We start from the raw sequence: 12457 nt of genomic DNA, 5'->3' as shown, positions 1-12457 counted from the left end.
CTTGACCATTGCCATCTAGTTGTGCTAAAAGATCACCTAAGGCAACTGAAGTGATAGAAATGTAGAGAATCAATGGTCTTCCTATGATTGGAGGGAATAGTACTGGTGGATTAGCCAAGTATACTTTAACTTGCTCAAATACTTTCTGACATAGGTAATCCCATTGAAACTTGGTGTTCTTTCAAAGCAAGTGTTGAAGGGGATGAACTTTATCTACTAACTAGGAGACAAAGTGCCTGATGGACTGTATCCGCCCTTGAAAATTGTAGAGTTGTTGCAATGTAGTAGGTGGAGGCATTTCTATGATGGCTTTCACTTTAGTGAGATCTACCTCAATACCTCTTCTTGACACTATGTAACATAACAACTTTCCAAATTGGACCCCAAAAACACACTTCTTTGGATTAAGGTGGACTTTCTATTTCTCCAATCTCTCAAATATGGTGGTAAGAACAACAATGCATGTGTCCTAAATTTTCCTAGAATGTCATCAACATGGTCCTCCACTATGACATGTAGAAGATCATGGAAGACTGTGGTCATTATGCATTAATAGGTGGAATCAACATTCTTTAAGCCAAAAGGCATGACTTGATAAAAAAAAGTTTCCTGTGGGGTAGTGAATATCATTTTGTGTTGATCTTCTTCTACAATTTTGATCTAATTGTAACCGGAGAAACTATCCATTAAAGAAAACATTTCATGTCCAGCAGTCAAATCCACTATGATGTCCATGTTAGGAAGTGGAAAATCATCCTTAGGACATGCGAGATTTAAATCTCAAAAATATGAATAGATATGGATGCCCCTAGAGGCTTTACCTATAGGAACAATGTTGGAAACCCACTCAGGATAATCAATAGGTTGGATGAATTTTACCTCTAGCATTTTCTGCACTTCTGATTTGACCAAAAGTGCTACCTTAGGATGCATCTTGAGTAACTTTTATTTAATAGTTTTAATCTTTAGATTCACTACTAAGTGATGCACAACCAAATCTATGTCTAGACCAGGCATGTCATTGTATGTCCATGTGAAATTGATTTTACCTTTCTGTAGGAACTTAGTCATCACTTTTTGTTCTTTGAGACTTAGGGTAGTAGCAATGTAGGTTATTTGTGGATTATCTACAATGCCCAAGCTAACTAGAATTGTCTCTTCATTCAATATAGATGACTTTTTTGGTGGTAAAGATCTGAATGGCAAGTGAGTCTCTCCCTCTTCTGGCACCTCTACGAGGTTTTCATTAGAAGATACATCTTTTATTTTATCTTTTTCTTCATCCAAAAGTGCTCCAAAAGAGTTTTCACTAGAGGATGTTTCTTCTATTTTTTTATTTTATTTTCTTTTTCATTTTTGTGACTAAGAAAGTAGACTTGGCTGCCAAAGTAGGCTTCCTCATTGTATTGGATCTCATGTTCATAATCTTGGAGATTCTTAAGGTCAAAGAGTGCCATCACTACTTCATCAGAATTACAAATATCAATAGCTAGTGGTGTGTCTTGAAGGTCCTAGTCTATCATGTTAGGGTTAGTGAGCAGTAAGGTAGTGGATGAAAGGTCAACTATGGTAATGGCATGGACATAGTTATCTAGGTCATCCTCAATGTATTCAAAGGGGATTTCAAAGAATTCCTCCTCTTCAGTCTTAGAATTAGGTTTAGTCAGACAATAGTTGTCAGCAAAGGACACCTTGGGTTAAATGAAGTCCAAACCATGTCCTTTAGGATAGCTATTAGCCTCAAGGGGTTGTTTGATTTCATCTTCTTTAGGTTCAAGGCCGGTGTCATAATATCCCATGTTATCAATAATGGGAGGAGCCTTGACATACTTATCTTTAGGGAATTCAACATGATTATCTTTTCGATCAAGAAATAGCCAATCTAAGATATTAGACTCCATGTGTTCATCACTAAGTGAACCCCAATGTTCAAAGGTTGTTTTATTAACATGCATAGTATCCTTATTTGTAGAAGGTGGTATTTGGGAAGGTTTTCCAAAGGATCGGGGGGAGAGTGGTAGTTGTCCAAAATGAAAGGCATTTTCAAACTTATATTGTCCCATTCCTTGGTCAGCAAAAGTAACCTTCTTCACTATAGTATTGACCTCAATATCTTCAACCTTCTCTTTTCCTTTATAGGAATTGGGATCAACATTAGATGACTCTAGAATTTTTGTGGAAGGTGATTCTATTAAGGTGAGAGATCTAGGTATAACCTTAACAAACTTACTAACTAGGAAAAAAATTGTTGAGGCTCCTTCCAGTCTCTTACAAAAAGAATAAAGCAAAGGATCACCTAGAATTGTGACCTCTCTTCGCTGGTGGGGAAATTTCAAGCATTGATGATATGTAGATGGGACTGCTTTTAGTGTATGTATCTAGGGTCGATCGAGCAAGATGTTATATGGAAAGTCCAAACCTAGGACATGGCATTTAGTATTGATTACAACCGGCCCAACCTTTGGTTGTAGCATGATAACTCCTTTTGATTCTCTTTCTCTTTCATCATATGCTTTAATGGTTATCCTTTTATTGATATCTAAGAGGTCTTCTGGAAGCCCCAAGAAATGAATCATCTTCAATTTACAAAGGTTCAAACCAAATCCATTATCTATAATGACTCATTTTATTTTGTGTCATTGTATAAGGACTTCAATCTGGAGCAAAAAATTGTGGTGTTGATTAGGACCTTAAAAATCTTTGTTTGTGAAGATAAGGTGTTGTTGTGCAACAAGATTTCCAATCATGGTAGTGAATTGGGATACATTAATGTTTTCAGGAACATGATACTCTAGAAGAGTAGTCTCAAGAATTTCCTTATGGATAGGTGAGGTGGTGAGAAGCTCAAGAATGGATATTTGTGTAGGAGTCTTCCATAATTGAGAGAGGACATCATAGCAAGAAGTAGGTCTTTGTGAAGTGGATGGTGCAACAAGCACATGTGGAACCAATGGATTAGGGGGAATGGGAGTGGTGGCTTACAAATTAATTCTTCCCCGTTGAGTGGTTGCACCATAATTAGTTGCTTGTACGATAAGGGTATTTACATGAGTGTCCACTTCTTCAATGTGGCCACACATGGAGTCAAAACCACATATATCATATGTTTCTATTTTACCACATAAGGAGTCAAATCTTGACTTGTGGTTAGTAGAATAGTCATAATGTAGCATGTTAGACATGGAAGCTTGATTGACATTGTTTGTATTGTTGTTTCCATTGTTGTTATTGTCATTTTTGTGGTCAGGGAATGACTTTTGAAATATCTTCAGTTTAGCATTTTTAGAGGGTGGTCCTCCTTCAACCTCAACTTCCCCATCATTGACAAGATTTTGAATGAAGATTTTGAGTTTGATACACTTATAAGTGTCATTTCCTTTAATATTCATTTTCCCTGTACCATTTTGATTTGAGTTGATTTTCATCAAAGGGTCGTGTGTTGGGAAAAATCATCAAATGGTGGCATCTAAGGGTTCACAAAAGCTAGTGAACTTTCAATTTTGGCCATAATCACGATTGTACTTCTTATTGTTGTTATTGCGAGGAAAGAGTTGTGTTTGATTATGAGATTGTTGGTTTTTCTGATTGTTGTTTCGATTTTGATTATGATTGTCATAGTTTGAATTGTTGTTGTTTCAGTTACAATAGTTTTTGTTGTTGTTTCCACCTTGAAGGTTTTGTACACTTTTGACATCGGTGACACCATCATGGGTAACACCTTTATTTTTAGACTAGAATTTGAGTTTTCTATTTTTATTCATTTCATTGTTTGATGATGAAGAGCTATAATGTTTAATGGAACCCTTCTCTAGGAGTCCATTCTCAATGTTTTTGCCTTTCTAGACTAATGTGGTAAAGTCCTTAGGACTAGCCATCTTCGTTTGGAAATACATCTCTCAGATGAAATTCTTAATAAATATGTCTACAAGGTGAGAATATTCAATTTTGTACAACATTCAATTAGCAAGATGCCACCATCATTGTAGAAAATTGGCAAATATTTCACAATTTTGTTGTTTCATGTTGCACAAATCACTCAATGAGGCATGATGTTCAATTTTGTAAGATTATTGTGCTACAAATTTCCACGTCAAGTCATTAAAAGAGGTGATGGAACCTCTAGGAAATTCCATTAGCCATTCAAGTGTAGGGTCACCAAGGCTTCATGTGAAGAGCCTCTTAAGATAATCCTCACTATAGGCCACCTCTTGACATAAGACAAAAAATTCCTTGAGATGTGTGATGGAACATGTTTCTCCCATGTATTTGTTGAATTTAGGAATCTCAAAGTTTGGAGGAAACAAAATCATGTTGATAGATCTATCAAATGGAAAGGGAAAAATTTCCTAAAAAGAGAAATCCTTCACCCCTTTGTTGTTCATGTTATGGACAAAATTACAAAGTTCATGCAACTACTTAGCTAGATCTTGGTTTGGTTGCATTTGTGATTGTTGGGAATTAATGAACCCACCTCCAAAGTTGTATGGACTCCCAAATGTATTATGAGGTGGTGAAGGTGGCAATGCACCACTTTGGCCAATGTATTGATATGTAGTCATTGGAATTGGCATAGACATTTTCATCATATTGGTTGGCATTTGTAAATAAGAGGAATATATCAATCGTCAAAATTGCCATTTATTGTATAGGTACTTGCCCAATGTTTAAGTATCCTATAGTTGGACCTGTCAAGGTTGATTGCAGAATACTAGCATTTATGGTTGTGTTAGGCATAAAACTAATGATTTTTTGAATATGGGTATGTGTAAGATCATGGTCAACCAAACTATGCTATTAAGTGGCAGTAAAAAATTAGAAAATTAGGGTTATGTCAACTTGACATGCAATTTTCTACTTGTTATTAACTTTATATCAAAAAGTTGAGAGAAAATAATCTCTAGAAAATTGAATCTAGTTTATAAACTACTAGGACTTATCTCAAAAAAATAAAAATTGATTGGTCAAAATTTTGAATTTTAATGCAATATTACAAAAATTTTAGAACAAAAATAAGAAGTATATGTATGTCTGACCACCTTAATCAAAATCAAATGATAATATTTTTTAATAATATTCTAGATATAAGTAGTAGACTCATGCCTGGATGTGACACATATTTTTGGGTATTTTTATTCTAAATAAACAATAAATAATTAATTTTTGACTTTAGTATTTTTGGAATTAAAAAACTCTCATGTTTGACCACCTTAACTAATTCAAAACTCTGCAAAATTCAAGTTTTCATTTTGTTTCCTTATAGTAGAAGAAACTTAGAATGTGATGCATCTTTTGAATTTTAAAAATTTTGTACCATTTGAAATTTATAGTTGATTTTCAAGTAGTGTGTCAGTCAACACTTTATACATAACTCCATTAGAAAATAAGTAATAATTACTTACTAACCTCATAATATGACAAACCTTACATTTATGGAAGGATAAGAACATTCTTAAGAAACCCTTTTCATTTCATCAAATTTTGGTGAAAAAAAGGTCGTCAGCTACATGTTTGAAGCAAAAATCACATAAAAATAGGCCAAAAGCACAATTTTAGGATGTTTTAAAAGTTATCCATATAGGTTTGGTATCAAAAGATATAGTAGACCTTATAAAGATATTAATTATTTTCATTTAGTATCAAGGTGGGTGGAAAAAACTTTGGAATAGATTTTGAAATGTTTTGAGATATTTCAAAACTACAGATTTTTTAGATTGCCACTTTTTGGCACACCATGATCCTGCACATACCAATATGTTCTGCAATTAATTGGAATGTGGGTTGTGTTGAAGCACTTGATATAGGTTTGGAACTAGTTCTCACCACAGGTTCTTTTTTCTTGCTAGACATTTGGGCTATGTTTGAAGTTGGCAACACGGGAGCACCATCCTTGGTAATTTGTCTAAACAAAGTGCTCTCATCAAAACTTGTAGGGACATTAACACCATCTTTAACTAGCTTTACGAAGATCTTAGTCTTGTTTGCCCTAATAGATTTTTCCAACATTTCCAAGTTGTATGGATCTACAAGAAATGCTTGGACATCACTAGGGATGTTATTATTGTCAATAGGATCTTTATCTTGGTACACTTCTTCATCCTCATGTGTGTTACTCCCTAGACTGGTGTTTTGAAAAGGATTCTCTGGTTCTTGTGTGGATGTTGAGCTAGGCATATCAAAGTTTGTACTAGGGGAAGATGTAATGCCCTGCTTGGAGATCCTTGGAACAAGGATAAAATACAAGCCAAGATAAAAAAATTTAATTTTTTTTTAACAAGTATAAGTGGACACAACAACATAATACAGGGATCACAAAGATCACAATGGAAGACTTACACCATCCTGGAAACCAATGAATCTCCAAATGCCACTACCTAAACTGACACACAAAAATAGAGAATTGAAGCCCATGATGACAATAGAACAAAGAATCTAAGATCTATCAAAGCATGGAAAATTAAGTAAACCCAAAGGGTACTTAAAACAACAAAAATTGATCCCTAAAAACTAGTGGAGATGCCCCCTATTTTTTGTGCGATGACCAACAATAGATAGAAATCTCATGTGAGGATGTGCAACAAGCCACGCAAGAACATACCTTTCATGTGAGGATGTGTACCAAATGACACAAGGAAGTACTTGACCCATTAGCCAAAGCACCCAAAACTAGTATGGGGTTTCACAGAAGAAAGTGCCAAAAGCTATGCGAGAAAACTCGGCACACCATGCAATCTTTTGCATTCCTGCACAAGAATGTACAATTTTGTACGAGAATCCAAAATAGCACACTAGAAGAAAAAAAGGATTAAAAAAAAGAAATAAAGTTCCTCCATACCGGGGAGTACTAGATCCACATTTCAAGGAATAAACACTTGAAAACAATAAATAAAAGAGGGAAGGATGAATACTGAATCTAACCATCAACTAAAACCAAACTAAGTATGCGGTTCCTCCCAATCCTAATAGCATCATAAGAGCATCGTGAGTCCTAGCCATCCCTCGTGCATAATATCCCAAACCATAACATAACAATAAGGAAATATAACATGCTAGAAGTAAAGCATAAGATAATTCTACAAATCAAACTCATCATCTATCATATGCTAAATATCATAATACAGGAATGTGACAAATAAACTAGCATCATCAAACATATTATCCAAGCATTCATATGAAAGTATAAATCACAAGATAACATGCTTCAAAATTTGAAGTACCAAGTGAAAAACATCCAAAAATGGTTGTACTAGAACAATAGACCATCTCTATACACTAGTCCCTAGTAGTGGTGAAGGTAGCCACACCTGCCAACCATGTGGAACCCATAGGTCCACTCCCACCATGCTGATGGTGATAATGATTCAACCACAAAAATACATAAAGAAAATGTCCATGGCTAACACTCACACCAGAAAGTATGATGACTAAAACCAAGAACATAGACAATGCATAAACTACAGGTCTTGGTCAAACACTCAATGGGACACTAAGTAGGGGCTAACATCATGGGGAGTCGCTTAGCATGGACAAGCCCAAGCTAGTGTTGGCAGTTCACACTTCCCAATGGAAGGAGCACATCCTGAATCTTTTCATTATCTTAGTTTTATTATCACCCCATGTTTTTATTTAGTTATCACTTACTTAAAACTTCCTCTGCCAACCCATGGGAGTAGTCACCAGGTTGTGAGATAGAAGCTCCTCCATATGCTACCCTACCCTACCCATGCTCATCCAATGATGAGTGCCCATAGGCATGCATATTCCCAACCTAATCCCAAATGATCATAACTCCACTAAAGTACAAATGGGATATCAGGCCTTGTAAGTCACCCTTCAATGTATGCATAGGTACTCCTATGTGGCGCACCACCATCATGAAGATCATAACACAAGGACTAGATGAGAACACAATGTAGAAATAAACTCAATCGAAACAACTCAAGAGGACAGATACAACACACATCCCAATGAAATATAAAGGTGTAGTAATGGTCTAATTGACATCCAAATGGATGATCTAGGTCTATAACCAACATCATGCCAAGAAAACTCAAGAAAACAAGGTGGCACAAAAATCGAAGTAAGAACCCAAAAAGTTGGAAAACTTCAAAATCAAAATCCATTTGGTCCTTGGGCACACAAGCCTCGGAAATCCAATAAAATTTGGTTTTGGAAAACGTATGCAAAAATGGCCAGCATAATGGTGTAAAACCCCAAACCCCCATCGCAAAAATAGGAAAAATGTTCATACACAACCAATTAGGAAGAACTAGCAAACACAAATGGAGGGGAACACTAGTTCTTACCCTCCTAACAAACTGCTACTAGAAATAGAAGCTAAAACAAAGTAGAAACAAGAAAATGGGAAAGCCCTACCTAACAGCCAAAAGGTCTAAAATGGAAAACAACTAGGTAAAATAAATAAACTGCAGATGCTGCCAAAAATGACAGCAAGGCAAGGTTTCCCTGAGCTCAATCCAAAAAGTCCATCCTTGAAAATATCCCATGCCCATAGATCTCACAATGAATAGAAGACCAATCCTTCAGAAAAAGCTCTCCAATTTCTAAATTGCAAAATTGAAAAGTGAGGAATTATATTCCTCTTCCATACTTATTCACTTTTTGAGTGAATAATCGATTAGGGAAAATAGCGAGTTAGACTAGCTAAACTCTGAATTGACCCAAATGAAAACAAGCTATTCCTAGAAATAGGAATTTATCTATGAAAAAGCTTCCAGAAATTAAATTCAATAAAAATTAAAGCCCAAAAACCCAAAATCATAGAAATTTTCTTAACGACTTTCATGACAATGCAAACCTCTAAATGCATGGACACACTCATTGGTCTAATCACATAATGCAAATGAGTTCAATTTAATAATCATCGAAAGGTTTAATTTAAGTAATTAAATAAGGATACGTCGACCATACAGGGACACTAACTCCATGTGTCATTGCTAGGGATATAAATCCTGAACACTAAAACACATGATCAAGTGCAATTGCATATAATATTGCAGCCAAAGCAATAAATGCATTAAATAACAAGTATTTAACCATTTATTCAAGTATACCTAAATAATCCATTTACATCACTCACATTTTCATAAAGCATAAAGATACAAGAATGAAGTAAATAACCATTGCATAAATTCATCACATAACAGAATCAAAGATATGTCCAAAATACCAGATAATCAGATATCATCATAGACCTACTGTCATCTCAAAAATGGCATCAACATGCAAATATGATAAACTGAACAAGATAGCAGTAAAGCATCTATGGTATTGAAATCAAAGTCTAACATCCAACCCTCAGGTCATCTCAAAGTACAAATAATAAGAGTATCAAGTATCTCTCAAATCAAAACATAACAAGGTACATACTACAAACACGAGAGGCACTATAGAAAATGTGTTTCCCAATGAGGCTAATTGTGGAGGAAAAGGATTCTCCATCTCTTGTTTTCTTAGTGATTCCAATAAATGAGACATAGGGTTAAATGTGAGTCTGTCAGATTGTGTTTGTACCATACAATTGTGACCAAACCAATGGGTGGAAGATTGCGGAAGAAGGAGAAGATGTGAGAGAGCAATTGAAACTTATATGATAAAAGGGAAAAAAACCTAAACGTAAACAAAAGACCTTGTTTTTTTTGACAAACCAAGTGTGATATAGGATAAAAATATCTTTCTCCTACCAAAGATGGACAAGTGATCTTTGGGCAAGATAGGATACCAAATAGATTACTCAATATTTGGATATGGACTTGTGATCCCCAAACAAGTGAGTGCAACTATGATAAATGTTTGCTTATGGATAAAGGTCTATTGTTGTAATCTTAGAAGTTTTGTAACTAAGATGTTCTTAGGCCAAAAGATTAAGGTTCAAATGATTGAGCTCTCTAGAGGAAATTTTGCAAATGGAAAACTAAATTTTTTGAAAATAGATTGAAGTGGAAAATGTGGGTGATGTGATCACTATGTAGATAACTTAATCCTCTCTCACTGGAAACAAAAATCTTGGGTTTACTCTAGGGAAAGTAGACCAATTTTGAAGTTTACCATTGTATAAGATTCTATCATAATGATCTTGTTTAGCTTTTTCCTTCTTGATGTCTTTGATAGCATATCAAAATTTTTTATTACTGTGTGCTAGACTTTTCCTTTCGTTGTAGGCAAATGGTTTGGATAGTTTCACCTTCTTAAGTTTGACTTTTTCGGACATGGCAGGAATAAAATAACCCAAATTACAAGATCAAACACAAGAACCTTACAAAAAATATTGTGAATAACAAGACCCAATGAATTTCAAATGCTAGACTAAGTATAAGGACTTATGAAAATAACTGTGGGTCAAGAGGACCCACTTACAACCATTTTTCTCACTAAATGTTTAGCTCACTATTTCACTCATTTTAGACTTGTTTGATGTTTGGTATTGGTTTTGGATGTTTAAACACTAAAGCACATTGAACACATTAACAATCCTAATAAGGCTGCAACTAGGATGTAAAAAGATCAACTAGAGAGCATCCTTGATATACACAAGGTACATGAGGCCCAAATCTATAGATGAAAGAAAGTAGTGCCACACAGTTGGGAGTAGACGGTAACCCAAATCTCCACCTTCATTTCTCAAAGGTATAAAGTTATTTGGGGCTTAGCCAAGAGTGACAAAATTTTGCTTCCAAGAGAGGTTTCTTTTGATTTAGCTTCTGATATTTATACTCCACTAGAACACTGGAGTTGAGGTCATCCCAAGGGGTGATGAAATCCCCAAGCAAGCCTCCTAAAAATAAAAACAAGACCACTTATTCTTATGCACTCAAGATAACTTAAAGGTGCAAGAGGAGGGAATGCATAAGTGGCCTTGGGGTTTACAAGACACTTGTTATTTTTCAAAGAAGCTTTAGATTTTATATCTACTGTTAAAGACACTCATGTTTAAGCATGCATTGTTCTTTCCAACTTGACAGTGTCGTCAACATAATAAAAAGCGAGGATTCGTCAACAAAAGTAAATCTATCATCTTCAACATAAGAAAATTGATGCAAATGAAACAAATTCCCTTAAGTCATTCAAGATTGAGTGTATTCATTTTAAGCACCAAGTCCAAATATTTCATAGTAGCTTCTTTTTCCCTTCAGCATTCAAGATTGTATGAGCATGTTTTAAACTTAAATCGAAATGTTTCATCGCATTCTTCTTTGATCCTTATGCATTCAAGAGTGTATTTGCTATCCCACCGTTCATTGCAATAAAAATCATGTCAATTTCTTAAGGCACTCAAGATTGCATTTTGCTACTCTACACATCCATTCCAATGAAAAGCTTGTTCATTCCTTAAGACATTCAAGAGTGTGTTTAAAAAACATTCATTCCAATGAAATATGTGTAAATTTCTTTAAAAATATTCAATAATGTATGTGTAATGTTACCTTTAAATGCATTCAAGAGTTTGTTTGGTTTAGGTTTTAATTGCAACATACATTCCTAGGGCAAGTGATTAATTCATACAAGTTAATTTGTCATTCAAACTATACAAGTGATTAAAATCACTATAAATTTCCCAAGTGATTAAAATCATTGTAAATCTCCAAGGTTTATCTCCTGCAATAAAAATTAGATTAGAAAATCCTATGTATCAAGTCATTAGTGAGTTAGGCATAAGTACATAACTCAATATGTGAATATTAAAAAATGACAGATAGTAGATGCAAATGACATAACATTAGAGATGACAAAACTCTCATATGATAGAACACAAGGAAGTATGGCCTACTTTTCACTAAAACCTTTCAGTCATAAACAACATAATAGTATTAAAGATACTAAAACTCAAAGATGCCAGAATATCACAGATCACAAAATACTAAAAAATGTTGAATTTCACCACCCAAAACACAAATGACAAAACTCTGGAAGTGGAGATGATAGACTAATAAAATAATAGGCTTAAGTCCACCCACAACACATATGAAAGTTTATAGCTAATCTTTAGAGATGACAGTTTGAGATCCTGTAGATATTAGGTCGCCCACAACCGAGATGATGGTCCAGATAAAACAATGCAAATGACAAAGAAATCTATAAGAGACATTAATATGTATCAGAGACAACAAAATGGATAGGTTTGTAGAATGAAAAAGGGTTTTGAAATGATGTCACGGGCGGAGACGCCAAACAATGGAGACACTGATTTGTGGACATGACAATGTGTCTTTGCAAATGACATTGCATCCCAATAGAGATGAAAATGCATAGTTTTTGACAAGTTTTGAGTTTTGATTAAATTAAAAATTGGAAGAGGGATGTGGGTACCACTAGGCATGCCAAAATCTATGCAAGAAAATCTAACCTATTGAGAGCACACGTAAACAAGCAAAGTTAGTTGCACATGTATATCAAAGTTTCAAATAAGATTGAAACACAACTATCTATACTTGAGTTTTGT

Source organism: Cupressus sempervirens, chromosome 5 (genome assembly GCF_028749045.1).
Source record: "Cupressus sempervirens isolate cs-2001-9-10 chromosome 5, ASM2874904v1, whole genome shotgun sequence".
Classification (NCBI taxonomy): Eukaryota; Viridiplantae; Streptophyta; class Pinopsida; order Cupressales; family Cupressaceae; genus Cupressus; species Cupressus sempervirens.
The sequence above is the reverse complement of the archived record's forward strand: the minus strand, read 5'-3'. Positions refer to the sequence as shown.